The 15,181-nt window shown below is 43.2% G+C and overlaps 1 protein-coding gene across 4 annotated transcripts in view; it reads left to right on the forward strand.

Moving 5' to 3' along the window:
- Positions 1 to 15,181, forward strand: part of SNTB1 (syntrophin beta 1) — a 228,219-nt gene that overhangs the window by 140,700 nt on the left and 72,338 nt on the right. The window lies entirely within an intron of this gene.

Below are 15,181 nucleotides of genomic sequence, written 5' to 3' on the forward strand. Positions count from 1 at the left end.
TCCAGCAGATTTTCCGTTGCATTATGCAGGGGCTGTGTCTTCAGCAACCTTGATTCCCCACAGACGGTCCAATATGTGGCAAAATGCAGGTGGTCACTAATTGTCTGTTGCATGGATGAATGAGTGAGATAGTGACCGAACAGTCTGATTCTCACATGTACACAGGAAGGGCAGGGGAAATAACTCAGACTCACAACACAGCTGTTCCCTTGGGAGGGAAGGAAGTTGAAATTGTTGCTTAAAAGAGGGTTCGTGTGGGGTTTGATGGACCTGCTTGTTAACATCGACGCATTTACAAATAATAACAATGATAATAACAGCAAGGATTTCTTAAGCAGCTACTCCATGCTGACTCTTATATATTATCTTTAAGTTGTATTCTTAAGCCAGCAGGCTCTGAATGTGTCATCATTTATGAGCACCTATTTTGTGCTAGGCACGGTGCTAGGCAGGTGTATAAAGATGAAAAAATGCTTAATGTCTTTCCCCAGGGAGGACAGCTGCTGTGGAAGGGACCTAGGGTCATGGTAACACTGTCACTTTGACTTCTTTTCCCAAGTGGTGTGATACGTTGAAGATAGTAAAACTCACTGCAGCAATCTCCTGGGAGTTAACCCTCCTCTTGATTTCAAAGGATTGAACCTTTGCCATTGCCCTTACATCTGATTGCTGTCCCTTGAACTTGACCTTCAGTGCTCAGGAACACTGGGCTTTGGTGACAGTCTGACCTCCCAGTGACTCACATTCTAATAGGTGGTAAATGGGAATAATGATTGTTGCAATAACAGCTTTCCTGCCAGTGAATCATGTCATCTGAGAAGACCCAGTCCAATGGCAACTGAAAATAATACTTGAACACAGCATTCGGCAGTTTTCCACCATTGTTCTTTGTTCGCATCAGTTCATGTGTGGGTCTCAGCCACAAAGTTCAACACAGAGTGGGCTGTTTGGTATTGTCCCATCTCTCACAGGTTTCAGAGGACTAAAGGGACAGTGCAGGTTGTGGTGGCACCAAGATCGTAATAAACAAAAACCACAGGTAGTCTCTCATGACACCGTGTGTGGGGATTCCTGACGAAAACAACACTGCAGATCTGGATGATAGCATTTCAGAAGTCGTTCTCTAACCCTCTCCGCTTTTTACTCTCTCCAAATGTATGTGTTTTTATTAGGAGAAGTCTCATTAGTCAGGGATCTTTCAGTTGCAAGTGACAGAAAGCTCAGCTCAGCTTGAGCATGAAAGGGGACCTACCACTTCTGAAAACTGCAGTGTCCAAGGGTAAGCTTCAGGCATGGTGGGATCCAGGGACTCAAATAATAATAATAGACCTGCCTCTCCATCTCTTTGTACCCTGTCCACTTTGTTGGTTTATACCCTAGCAAGCCCCCTTTACTTGGCCTAAGAGTTTCAGGCTCGTGGGGGCGGTTTTGTTTTGATTTGTTTTTGTAGCTGTGGCTATTTCAGTGAATAGAAACCTCTTTGCTCTCGTTAGTTCCCACAGAAGTCCTAAGATCAGCCTGACCCAAACCATGTGCCCCGTTTGTTGAAGGGAGGTGGTTCTCCCATGGAAAGTTAGGCCGCTGTGCAAGGAAAAGACTGAATGGGTTCTGGGAAAGCGAAAACAATAGACATTCGCTATAGAAGGAAAAGGGGAGGAGTTGATTGGGATGAAAAGTGTCCTCACTCGGTTAGGGTCCGGAATGGACGTGGAAGTGTACTGCATACTTTAGGATCCAGCAGGAGGTGGATGGCAAACTCAAAAGGGATGACTGGAAGGGATTTAACATAGCAATAATTTATAAGGTGTGGCCGAGGCAAGGAAAACCAGTAAGGGATGGAGAAGCACTCCAGAGCTCAACAGTTAGAGGTCACTGCCACCCTTTAACCTGAAATGGCCAGGAACGGGAGCAGTTACCTGAAACCAGCGAGACTTGTAGCTATAGAAAAAGGCATCCATTAAGAGCTATGGTCTTCGGGAGAGAAACACAACCCCTGCCGATCCCTGCCTGCCCATCTCCTGCTGGTGTCTCCCATTGGCTGAGGCTGATCTGAAGACAGAGGCAAGAGAGCCCCACTGATGCTCTGTTAGGGTCAGACTCCCAGGGCTCCGACCAGGGCAGAAAAGGATGGAGCGTGGATCTAGAGGCAAAAGGAGGCTGTCCAACACACATCCCTCTACCTTGCAAGTAACTGAGATGGTCTCAACTCTAGAAGCTACTTTTCTCTCATCTCTTTTAATACCAACTACATTTAAAACCATTACTGTCTGGATAGCTGAAAAATGATATTGTGTCATTAGTAGTGATCTTGACATTTTTTCCAAAGGTTCCATTTTCTCACTTATAAATTGTCTGCTTATGCCTTTTGCTTATCCCAGGTTATCAGTAGACACGTTAAGCATTCCTGTGGAGCAGTCATAAAGGTGCATAAAAAGCTTTCTGCTTTTAGAATATTCTTATTCTTTTGATGTAATTTCAGATCATCATTACAGATGTTTCTTTAAATTGTAGTATGCGCTTTATCCGTAAGAGCAATCAATAATGAGTTATCATGGATAATTATCAGAGGCAAGGATGTCTTTTATTGCTTTCATCTTCAGAACTTCTTAAAAGATTACCATAGATCAAGTCCAAGGGAGCAAATGCAAACTGGAATTTTTTTGAATAAATATTTAATACTGAATCCTAGTGTGTAGACATATGAATGGTTTTTAGCAAAATGTTAGAATGAATGGCAAATCCTTAATACTGTGGCTTTCTTATATTATCACAAATATCAGAGAATTCACTTGGTATTTGTAAAGATATAAAGTATGATCCTATATATATTCAGCTGTAATTTACCTTAAATTGATATCCTTTGTCTTTTCCTATACTGTCGATCTTTGATTTTTTTGGATTAATAGCAGTAGCTCTAGGACAAGGTCTGTACATATTATATTCAATTTCAAGTTTTTAAAACGCATTTACATGAACTAAAACAATATGAAGCAACATTTTCCCTTCTAAAATCCTATTCAGTGCAAACCCTAAAACTTCCTCTACACTACACAGAAGGAAAACTTTATATTTAACGTTATTCTTCATTGTGAGATGGTCCAGGGACTAGAAGAATGTCTCCTAAGAAATGCTTAGGTCTTGAGTCAATGGGGAGAGTTCAGTACACTCCAAGAGAGGAGAATGAGAATGAGAAAAAAGTGGAGTTTGTAGGGAGAGCAGACCACAGACTGGTCTAAAGGGAAGTGGGGTCATCCTGAAGGAAGGCGGTAAGCAAATCTGGTACCTTGGATGGCACCCAATTATGGAAGATCTTGAAAGCTGGACAGATGGTTTGAATTTGATTTGGCAGCAATAGGAAATCTTCATGTAGAAAATCAGAGAGAAGGGAACTTAGAAGTGACCTCTGTGGACGGAACGTGTCTCCCCAGAATCCGTAAGTTGAAACCCTAATCCCTAATGTAATGGAATTTGGGGGTGGAGGCTTTGAGAGGTAATGAGGTTTAGATGAAGTCATGAGGATGGAGAGCTCCATGATGGGATTGGCGCCCTTATAAGGGATGAAGACACCAGAGCGCTCGCTCTCTACCACGTGAAGATACAGCAAGCAGGTAGACTTCTCTAAGCCAGGAAGAGAGCCCTCCCTAGAACCCCAGGCTGACACCCTGATCTTGGGCTTCCAGGCTCCAGAACCGTGAGAAATAAATGTTTGTTCTTTAAGCCACCCAGTCTGTGGTAATGTGTTACAGTAGCCTGAACTCTGGGACCTAGAAAATGGAAGGTGTTTTATTTATGGTCACACTTTAAGTCAAGATACAGGAATAATTAGTGAATGGGACAGTGCTGTGATATAATTTTTAATTTTTAAAAGAATCCAGTGCAGCTCATTCATGGCGATCAATTTAATTCTTTCCTTGAATTCTGGCAGCCATGCCCTGAACTCTCTACAGAATCAAGGTCAGCTCTGCAGTCGCCTTTGAGTGGGGCTGTATTCCTTGTCTCCTTGGTGTCCTCGGTCCTGTGAACTGACACCACAGTGACAGGTCCTGGACTGCTTTCCCCTGTGAGTGCCCTCACCTGTAGATGGGCCAGGTGCACCAATATAAAGTCTTTCCTATGATCATATTAGTCTCAAGCCTTTTAACTCTTTGCAAAGCCCCAGTTGCCCCAAAAGGCCCATAAATGCTCATCCCTACCCTGAACAATAAAATTCATTATGCTCCAAACAAGTTTTTTCAATCATCTTTCTTCAGTTAATCTTCTTACAGTCATTATTGAGGTGTTTTCAATGGTCCAATTTCAGACAAGAGAAAAAGAAAGAGAGAATATAGGGCTTCCCTGGTGGCGCAGCGGTTGAGAGTCCCCCTGCCGATGCAGGGGACACGGGTTCGTGCCCCGGTTCGGGAGGATCCCACGTGCCGCAGAGCGGCTGGGCCATGAGCCATGGCCGCTGAGCCTGCGCGTCCAGAGTCTGTGCTCTGCAACGGGAGAGGCCACAACAGTGAGAGGCCCACATACCGCCAAAAAAAAAAAAAGAGAATAAAATAAGGAATAATAAAGAAAAAATAAATAGAAAAAAATAAAGTTGTGACCCTCTCACTACTTAAGAAAACAATAATAAACAGGGATATGGCAGAATTGTTAAATTCTGTTTTGTGCTCAGTTTGTAGGTTACTGTCTTTGCTTTACCTTGTTATCTCAGTTTGCAAACACTTCTTGTCAGATTAAAAACACAACACAAAAAAAAAAAAAAAAAATACCCCGTTGGTAGCTCTGAGATGCAAGTTCAATTCTCAGCTTTCCTCATTTCCACTAGTTTCCTTCAAATGGGCAGTTTTATAGAGCTGTGCCTCCCCAGGGTGTTGTTGGAAGAGATGAAGCTGGTAATTAGTATTTATTATGTGCCTAGTCTGTCTCAGGCAATGTGCTTGAAATAATCCCTATCCTAGGAGGCAAACTTGGAGAAGTTAAGAAACTTTTCTAAGATCGCTCCTCTAGAAAGTGGCAGAGCCGGAGTTTGAACCCCTCTTTCTAACTCCACAGCTCAGAACTCTCCACTAAGCTGAGCTAATAAGGGACCCAGGGAACAAGTGTCCATATGAGTGAGACCCCCCCAGAACCCCGTGTCAGAGCACCACTACATACCAAAAGCACAGTTTCAGAACTAAGAGACGTATCAAAATTACTCAAATCCTTCGTTTGCCTTTATGAAAATAAAGGGTGTCTTTGTCAGTTCGGGCTATCACAAAGTACCAGAGACTGGGTGGTTTATAAACAACAGATATTTATTTCTCACAGTTCTGGAGGCTGGAAGTCCAAGATCAGGGTACCAGCATGGTTGAGTTCTAGTGAAGACCCTCTTCATGATTTATAGACAGTCCTCTTCTGTATCCTCAAGTGGCAGAGAGAGAGAAAGGGCTAGCTGTCTTCTTATAAGGACACTAATCCTATCTTGGGGGCTCCACCCTCGTGACTTAATCACTTCACAAAGGCCCCACCTCCTGATACCATCACATTAGGGCTTCAACATATAAATTTGAGGAGGACAGAAACATTCATTCCACAGCAGAGGGAATTTACATACCACGACAGAGCAACACTTACTAAAATCTTTTCTCTCCTGTCCTACAAAGACTGAAATTATCTTTGGTAGGATAGGTTAGAGGAACACTAGAATACACACACACACACACACACACACACACACATACACACACATTGTCTATTAAATGCAGTAAAAAGGATTTGCACTGGTCCTTTCAGCAAAATATTGACTTACTGTGTGGCTCAGAGGCTAATACACCATGGTAACTGAAATCTGAACCATGTTGTTGAGAGACTGGGATTATTTAATTAAACCATGATAATTGGAATTCATAGATGTTGGAAACATGCAAAGCAAGGCCGATGCTGTGTGTGTTGTTCATCTCTGTTTGGTCTTTAGTTCTTCTAGATCGTTGTTAAACATTTCTTGGATTTTCTCAATCGCGCCTCCATTCTGTTTCCGAGATTCTGGATCATCTCTACTATCATTACTCTAATTCTTTTTCAGGTAGATTGCCTATTTCCTCTTCAGTTATTTGGTCTCATATGTTTTTACCTTTCTCCTTCATCTGTGACATTTTTTTTTGCCATCTCATTTTTGTTTTTATGAGTGGGATTGTGTTCCTGTCTTACTGGCTGTTTGGCCTGAGGCTTCCAACACTGGGGTTTGTGGGCTGTTGGGTAGAGCTGGGTCTTGGTGCTGAGATGAGGGACTCCATGAGACCTCACTCTGATGAATATTCTCTGGAGTCTGAGGTTCTCTGTTAGTCCAGTGGTTCAGACTCGGAGCTCCCACCACAGGAGCTTTGGCCAGACCCCAGGCTCGTGACCCAAGATCCTGCAAGCTGCCTGAGGCCGCATAAACAAACAAACAAAAATAACAAAGTAAAAGACAGAATTAGACTAGGAAACTAACAGATATGTTAGGAAGAATATAAAAATATAGATGAATCAACAACTGGAACGTACATCAGTACCACAACATTAAAAAAGAGGAGGGAAAAGAAAAAAAGGGATGGGATGGGGAGGCCTCGGCTGTGGAGGGCGGGGCCTAAGCAGTGGCGAGGTTTGGGCAGTGGGAGGGGCCAATGCTCAGGACCCACAGGGCTAGAAAGGCCCTGGGGCCTGTGGGGGGTGGGGCTTAGGCTGAAGGAACAGAAGGGGCCCAGCCGTGCCCCCCACCCTGGTCTCAGAGGATAGGGTCCTCACCTGGGAGCCCAGCAGACTTCCTGGGCTCGAGTGGGTGGGGCAAACGCCCTCCTCTCCTCTCCTGCTCCTCCGGTCTGGGGTCAGGGAGGGGCCCTCCCACCTGCCTCTCCTGATCTCCCGGGCCTCCCTCCTATGCCCCCAGGACCAGTACGGCCGGTGGGGAAGGGGGAACCTTGGAGGGCAGGGGAGCGGCCTGGGAGCTCAGCAGGCTCCCCAGCCCAAGTGGGCCAGGTGATCGCCCTCCGCTCCTCTCCCTCTCCTCCCGGAGAGTCCCTCCCGCCTGCCTCTCCTGATCTCCCCATCTCAGGGGCGCCGAGCCTGTCTGGCCTCCACTTCTTCCCCCTCAGTCCCCCTACATCCTACCAGTGCACCTTGGGGTTCCTTCCGTCTCCTTGGGTGTCAGAGTTCTCCACCAGCGGCAGGCAGGCGCCCTAGTTGTAGGGAGACGCTAACTCTGCATCTTCCCACGCTGCCATCTTCTCTGTTTTGTTTCAGGACTATCTTTTTTTTAAAAAAAGTTTGAGTGCTGTAGCATATTGCTTCTTATGAAATATAGCCTAGGGGGTTGTGTATTGTACCAAAATAGATTTAGAAGTGAACACTCCACTGTCTCTCTCATAGAAGTGTTCTTCCTTGGTGTCCCAACTCCAGGAAGCACACCAGTTATAATAAACAATTGTCTTGGACTTCCCTGGTGGTGCAGTGGTTAAGAATCCACCTGCCAATGCAGGGGACACGGGTTCGAGCCCTAGCCTGGGAAGATCCCACATGCCGCGGAGCAACTAAGCCCGTGCGCCACAACTACTGAGCCTGAACTCTAGAGCCCGTGAGCCACAACTACTGAGCCCATGCACCTAGAGCCCGTGCTCCACAAGAAGAGAAGCCACCGCAATGAGAAGCCTGAGCACAGCAACGAAGAGCAGCCCCTACTCACCGCAGTTAGAGAAAGCCCATGCACAGCAACAAAGACCCAAACAGGCCAAAATAAATAAACAAACAATTGTTTTGTTTGGGCCGCTTTAACAAAACACTATAGACTGGGTAGCTTATAAACAACAGAAATTTATTTCTCACAGCTCTGGAGGCTGGAAATCCAAGATCAAGGTGCCAGCATAGTCAGGTGAGGGCTGTCTTCTGGACTGCAGACTTCTTGTTGTGTCTTCAGATGGGGGAAAGGGCAAGGGGTCAGGGACCTCTCTGGAACGTCTTTTGTAAGGCATGGATTCCATTCATGTAGATTCCATGTCCTTACAACCTAATCACTTCCCCCAAAGCCCAACCCCATAATACCATCACCTTGTCCGTTAGTTTTCAGCATATGAATTTCAGGGAAACATTCAGACCACATGTAGAATTAAATATTTGCTTCGTGCTTCATAGTGATTTCATCTTCGTTTCCTTTGACATTCCTGAGAACTCACTGATTCTACTCCATCTAACTACCAGAGCAGAGTCGAGTTCTGTTCTCTCAGTGAGTGAGCATGAGGCTGTGTGCCCAGTTTAGAGGTGGGGACATCCTTGCTCTGCAGGAACACATTCCCTTTCAGGAAGAACACAGGCACAATCGGAGATGTTGTGCACGCCTCGTGGTTGTCATGGTGAAAAGTGCTTATTGGGATTCTGCCCAAAAAAGGTGTGATCGTTGAAAATAAAAGCTACTCTTTGAACTGTGCTGACAAGAAAGCCGATTCTCGGTGTTGGAATGATTAGTTTGACCTTTCGTTTTTAAGTGGTTTTATGAAAATATGAGCACTGCATGCACCGTAATTTTAAACAGGGAGTGTTGGGGTTTTTTTCTTCTTCAAACCAGACCTACAAAAATCAAGCTAATTTTAAATATCCATGTAGGGTCAGGTAATCATCTCTAAAATACCAACTGCTGGGAGTCTTTACCTCCTTCTTCTACTCTTAAAGAAAGGGAAACTGTTTAGTAATAACAAGACAGTCCTACCCAAAAATGTCCTATTAAATAATTACTTTGAAACATGACGGATTTGGAGACCTGACGAAGCCTTTCTTTTCTGATACAGTTTTTCTGGTCCTGCTGGGGTTTGCTGTCCTCCAGGAAAAGGTGATAGGAGGTGTGTGAGCAGTATTCGTGTGCCAAATGATGCATTATGGGGATGCCTTGAGAGGCCCCAGTCTGGAAGAACAGGTTTTAAAGAGCTGTTTATTACTATATCCATTTAAGGAGGAAGTTGGTAGGAAGGGAACAAGGAAACAGGAAGGAAGGAAGGAGGGAGGGAGGGAGTGAAGGAAGGAAGGAAGGAAGGAAGGAGGGAATGGGAGAGAAACACATGCTTTAATAATTTTACCTCCGTTAGATTGAAACCAGCTTATGTTATTCAGAGGATAAAAGTAACATTTGGATTTAAAGAGACATGCTTAAAACTTTCACTTGGATCCCTGATGCATGGCATTTGATTCCTGGAATAGCACTTGACAGTTCAGCACTGTCTTATTTAGGTGATAATCCTAGTAAATTCTTCATGTGAGTGGAAGGGCAAATGAATAACCATGAAGTCTCATGGGTCCTGCAAAGGGATTTTTTTCCTCCCCTCAATTTTTAATGAGGCCCCATATTTGTCGTCCTCCCCAATGGCTCCTGGGAGCACGATGTGTTCGGTGTGGGCTGTGGAGCCCACGCCGGGCTGCTGGCCTCTGCATTTGAGGAGTCCTCAGCTGAGACTCTGACCCAAGTTCCAACACATTGTTGGCTCCATCATATTGATTCCTGGCTCTGATATTAATGTGCAACTAATGAGTTGCATGGCGTACATATTAACCCAGGCTCTGGCAGTGCTAATGCCAGACGAGCGATGAGATGGAGTTGGGAGGAGGGCAGCGAGACACCCAGTGCACTGACATCTTAACAGACGTGAGCAATTAGCAAAGCTGTGTTGCAGAATCACCATTTCGTAGCTTACAGGAAGTAATAAGCCATCAAGAGGTGGAAAAACATGTCTTATATCTCCTCTTAAATAAAAAATCCTTCTGCATCAGAGGGGTGCTCTGTGAACTGTGAAGTAGGGAGGAAAGTTGAAATGTTTAAAGTCAGGTAATAGCTTTTATTACCAAAGGGAAGCTGAGTGACTTCCAGCCTTGCTGTTGAGTAACAGTAGATTTAAGACCTTCAGGCATGGCCACGTGGCACTGACCGCAAGGACATTGGTGACATTTCAAGGCAGTGCTGTGTTGTCTGGTTTTTTTTGTTTTTTCAGGAGATGGCAGGTTGGAGGTACAAAAGGGCATGCCACTCTGGCCTTAGAAGGCAGTTGTGCACAAAAATTTCTACCAGCACATCCTGGGAGACATAATATGTCAAAGAAGGAATCGTGCCTAGTTTTGGTACCCAGAGCGCCTAGCACTGTTGCTGGCTTATAGTTCAGGGCAAATGGATTGAACTGGTTAAGGAGTTGAGAAAATTGATTACAAACTCAGCCATGCTACAGAAGACAGTTATTTGACTTTGAACAAGGCACCTCTCTTAAATTTGTTCCAACTGCCTTATTTTACAGATGAGGAAACTGAGGCAAAGAAAGGTAAATGGTTTTTCACTTTACTGCACTGCTTCCATTAAGCATTAAGTTTATATAAGAAAGTACCTGCTATGATGGCATGGATAAACAGTGGACACCAAGCCCAAAAGACCCGGTTTTGACCCTCACTCTGCTCACACAAGCTCCTTCGTCTTGGGCAAACCACTGATAGTTTCTCTGAACTCTTACATGCAACCCTGAAAAAGGCAATAATGATGCATGTGTAAGCTCTTTGTAAACTGTAGAGCTCCATACAAATTGCTATTATTATTAGGACCACTATACAGGGTGGAGATACAAACATGATCGCTTTCCTCAAGTGTGCTCTGTCCAGGGCTGGAGTTAAATTTTAGCAGTTGACTATGGACAGCACGATACGTGCTGCGGGGATATGAATGAAGTCAAATGAAAACAGGGATTCACTGTTTGGAGGGACACCTGGAAGGCTCTACAAAGACAATATTTGAGCTAGCTTTGAAGTAGATGTCTTCTAGGTGACAGCCAAACAAGCCCACTAATAAACAGAAAAAAACAAACAAAAAACCAATCCTAATAGGACTTCCAGCAAACTCACAGGACATTCACCACGTGTCTGACACTGCCGTCTTGGTAGTTATGTGAGTTGGCTTCCTGTCACCTCATGTCTAAAGGTAACTGTTCTTTCTCTGATTTAATTTTCTGCAGAGACTGCCATAGGAAGCACTAAAAAAAAAACCCTGTAGATATTCTAAAATAATTTAAAATAATGATTCCAGTTTCTTTATTGACTCCCCCCTGCCCCTGCTGCTTCTAGTTGCTATTTAATAACTTTTGATTTTGCTGCTTCTCTCCCATCCCCACTCTTTGGTCACTGGCCAGCAAGTGTCTAAGAGTGACCATGAAGCAAGGTCTAATTACTTCCAAGCTTAGTGGTGGATAAAACTAATAACAGCCAGTATTAATTTCTTAAGTGCTCTGTTTAGCATTATCAAGAAAATTTAGCAAAGTTAGGTTAATTGCCTGCGGGAGGGTCAGCCCTGCTCAAGGGCATACGTGGGCTACAAATGCAAAACACAGTCCCTGTCCTCAGGTAGTTTATAAGCTGATCAAAAAAGGAAACAACAAAGTGAGAAGTTTCAAAATCAAACCATGATCCACAGAGAAAATGTGCAAGGCAAAAACCAATCCTGTTGGATTAAATAACAGTATAAGTCTTCCTGTGATTAATTAGGTACATCTGAGATCAGGTGGGCTAGGAACATTGGTCCAGCCTCATGGAGAGCCCCTAAGGAAAGATTTGGGTGGAAAATATGAATTTAGTAAGTCTCATCTCCAGTACCCTTAGGGATTACATATTTTCACAAGAGGCATCAGGTCTGTGCTATGATTCCAGAGTATATCAAGCCAATTTGTCAAGTATTTCCTACAAAGCCTGGAAAACATCAGGCAGAACTGTGGCCCAGCGCTGCTGGAATATCTGTGCGCAGAGACATGTTGAATATTAGATAAAGTGACACACGTTTCTCTTCTCTCCCTTCCAAGCAGAAAAAGAGGAAGAATGAGAGAGAGGGTGACATGATTCGTTTTCACTCGCTTCTGAGATTTTTTTAAACTTATTTTTCTCTTTGAAAATTAACGGGTGCTTGTTGTAAAAACTATTGTCCATTCATCTTTTAATTTGATTATGGATTTTGCAAGGGTGACTCTGCAGTGCGGGCAGCTCTCCCCAGAGACACTCCCTTGATGATGGGGAGGCAGGTTGAGTTGGAACTTCACATCTTAGCAAGAGTCTCCTCTGATGACTCAGGGCATCCTGCTCCCATCTGATGCCTGCTGGCTGGACTGTTGCTGGTAGGTGGTCATTGGATCACCCATAGAAGTCACTGGTGGGAGAAATGCTCCAGCATGGAGCTATACACATGGTCTACCCCATTATTTCCCGAGGGTTAAGGAACACTGGGTCATGAACTACACGAGAGGGAAGCAGGCAATTCTACACTGAGTTCTTCCTATGTTAGGATCTTCGCTTTTTCTGTTTCTTTTTTTTTTTTCTTGCCTGCTAGTGGATTTATTGTTTTTATTTTGTTCTTTTATTTTCCCTCTCTACTTATTTTGTAAATTATATAGCCTTTATCTGTTGTTTTAGTAGTTTCCCTTTAATTTTCAATATGTGTATATGACTTCACAAAATCTAAACAAATTAATATCTCTAACTCATTCCCCCAAATGTAAGGATCTTAGGAAGCTTTTGCTCCACTCCTGTCCTACATGTTATTTTGTTCAATGTCTTATTTGCCATCTTGTTTTACATTCCCCAAATTAGTGGTCACTTTTTAAATCCAACAACAGACACTTGCTTAGATTTGCATACAAGTTGACTGCTCTCTTTGCTCATCATTGCTTTCTACACCCCACTTCTCCCTTTGGAATTCAGTTTCCTTCTTGATGAAGTACTTCTTTAGTGCTTTTCACTTCTGTTTTTGTTTTTTTCAGCAGGAGTTCTTTTCTTATTTTCAGCATCTTATTCCATGTTTATGGTTTCTAATATTTTTAACAGACTTCTATGTTAGTGTCTGTCCTTTTACTGTATATAGTTAGTTGTGTTAGTTTGCTAGGGCTGCCGTAACAAAGTACCACGGACTAGGTGGCTTAAACAACAGAAAATTTATTTTCTCACACTTCTAGAGGCTCCAAGTTTGAGATCAAGGTGTTGACAGTGTTAGTTTCTTTCTCTTGAAGCCTCTCTCCTTGGCTTGTAGACAGCCGTCTTCTCCCTGTGTCTTCATGGGCCGTCTTCTCTGTGTCTTCACTTGGTCTTCCCTCTGTTTGTGTCTGTCTCCTAATCTCCTCTTTTTAAAAGAATAAGTCATGTTGGATTAAGCGCCCCCCTTATGATCTCATTTAACTTAATTACTTCTCCAAAGACTGCATCTCCAAATACAGTCACATTCTTAGGTACTAGGGGTTAGGACTTCGACTGTGAATTTGGGGACTAGAGGAGACACAATTAAGCTTATAGCATAAGTTCTTAGTGTTCTGATAACCCTATATGATGTGTCTGTTAACCCATTCTCATGGAAGATTTTTATCATGTGTTGTGAAATTTTGGACTGTAAACTTATCTCCTTCGGGGGCTTAATTATTGGAATACTTAGTGCCTGGGTCAAAGTTGTGTCCCTACAGAACAGCTTTATCTTGAAGGATCTGCCAGGTGCAGCCAGAGGTTCAGTGGCTCAGGTCAACATTTTTGATAATTGCTCAGCTTGGGGTTTCATGGACCATGTGGGCAGTGTAAATGCTGACCCCAGACCTTCGTGGGCCATAGCCTGTGGTTATAAATGATCAGAGGAGGCCTTTTATCCTATTCAAATCACAGGGTGTTGTCAAGGAAATTTTTTTCTGTCTATTCTTTCACTAACTGTGAAGCCCTTCAAGGGTTCAGATTTATTCATAGACAGCAATTACAACTTCCCACCTTGCAGGCATGGCCTGCCATGGCATTGGGCAGCAACCCGCTATTCCCAAGGAGTGCTGAAACCTGGTTTTGGTTATGGAAACCAGTAACCTCTCCTTCAGTCTACCCCAGCCTCTCTACGCCAGCTTGGCCGTAGCATCAACCCATTGCTTTGCAGTTCCCTCTTTTTTTCTTGCACCTGAGATTTTGAGGTATTCATTTAAAAGGATATGTGTTAGATTTTATCCAGCATTTTTAAGTGTTTCAAGATAGCTAGTCTCCCACTGCCAGAATGAAAATGTAAATGATGGGTTCTAGGGAACAGTAACATCTTTATAATGATGAAGAGTCCCTTTCAAGAACTGAGTATTGGTTTAGATTTTCTTTGAATCCCTCCAGTCTATTCTTTTTAATTTTCTTTACATGGATTTGTACTTATTTTTATTTACTTTTAGCTGCTATACATAGGATCTGTTCAGTTTTCACTTTTCCAGACTGTATATATGAAGTCTATGATTTCTGTGTATTAACGTTGTACCTAGCCAACTTGTTGTATTCTTCTGTTACTTACAAGTTTTCCCATTGCTTCTCCTGGGTTTTCCAGTTATAGAGTCATCTCAACCCCCAAATATGATCATTTTACCTCTGTCTTCCAATTTTTTTATGACCCTATTTTTTTTATTTTGCTGGATTGATAGTACTTTCTTAGCAGTGTTATATAATAGTGAGGATAGAAAGCATTCTGATATTTTCTTTTCCCTAACTTGAACAGGAATGCCACTTGTGGTTTCTTGTTAAGCTTGACACTGGCTAGTTCGCAGATTCAAGTAACTGACATTTCTGTAGGTCTTCAGAATTTAAAAGCACTTTTCTGTACATTGTCATCTTGAATTCTCACCACCACCTGGTTTTGTGAGACACAGAAAAATGCCCAATTTGCTTAATTTTCTTTTAAAGACGACTTATTGAAAATTGGACCTGAGTGGGCAGTGACCTTCAACTGGTACATACCGGTGGAAGTTTTATCCACTTTTGGTTACCAGATTTAATAATAAGACCTTCCTATTCAGACTTCCTATTGTTTATTTCTTATTGAAAACCCAAATTGGGTCTTCTCTTTAACTAAAAAGCAAGTGAGAAAAATCCAAAAGCAGTGGAATGTTTTGAACTGGAATAGATACGTCTCAGTGTAAACTTTTAGGGGAATAATAGCTGTTGCTTTGAGATGCTTGTATAAAGTGCTGAAAAACCCTCATCTGTTCTGTTTGTATTTACACAGTTGTTGATATTCACTAAGGCTGCTCTGTAAGTTTGTACAGTTCGTGCACCCCACAAAGGTGCCCAGCAGTGGGGAGTAATAGGGCAAAATCCAACTGACATTCCACTTGCCAAGCCTCCTGCGTTGGGTGTTAGCAGGAACCTGACCCCACCAGAAGAAAGGGCCCTTTATTTTCAACAT

Source organism: Stenella coeruleoalba, assembly GCF_951394435.1.
Source record: "Stenella coeruleoalba genome assembly, chromosome: 17".
NCBI classification, from domain to species: domain Eukaryota; kingdom Metazoa; phylum Chordata; class Mammalia; order Artiodactyla; family Delphinidae; genus Stenella; species Stenella coeruleoalba.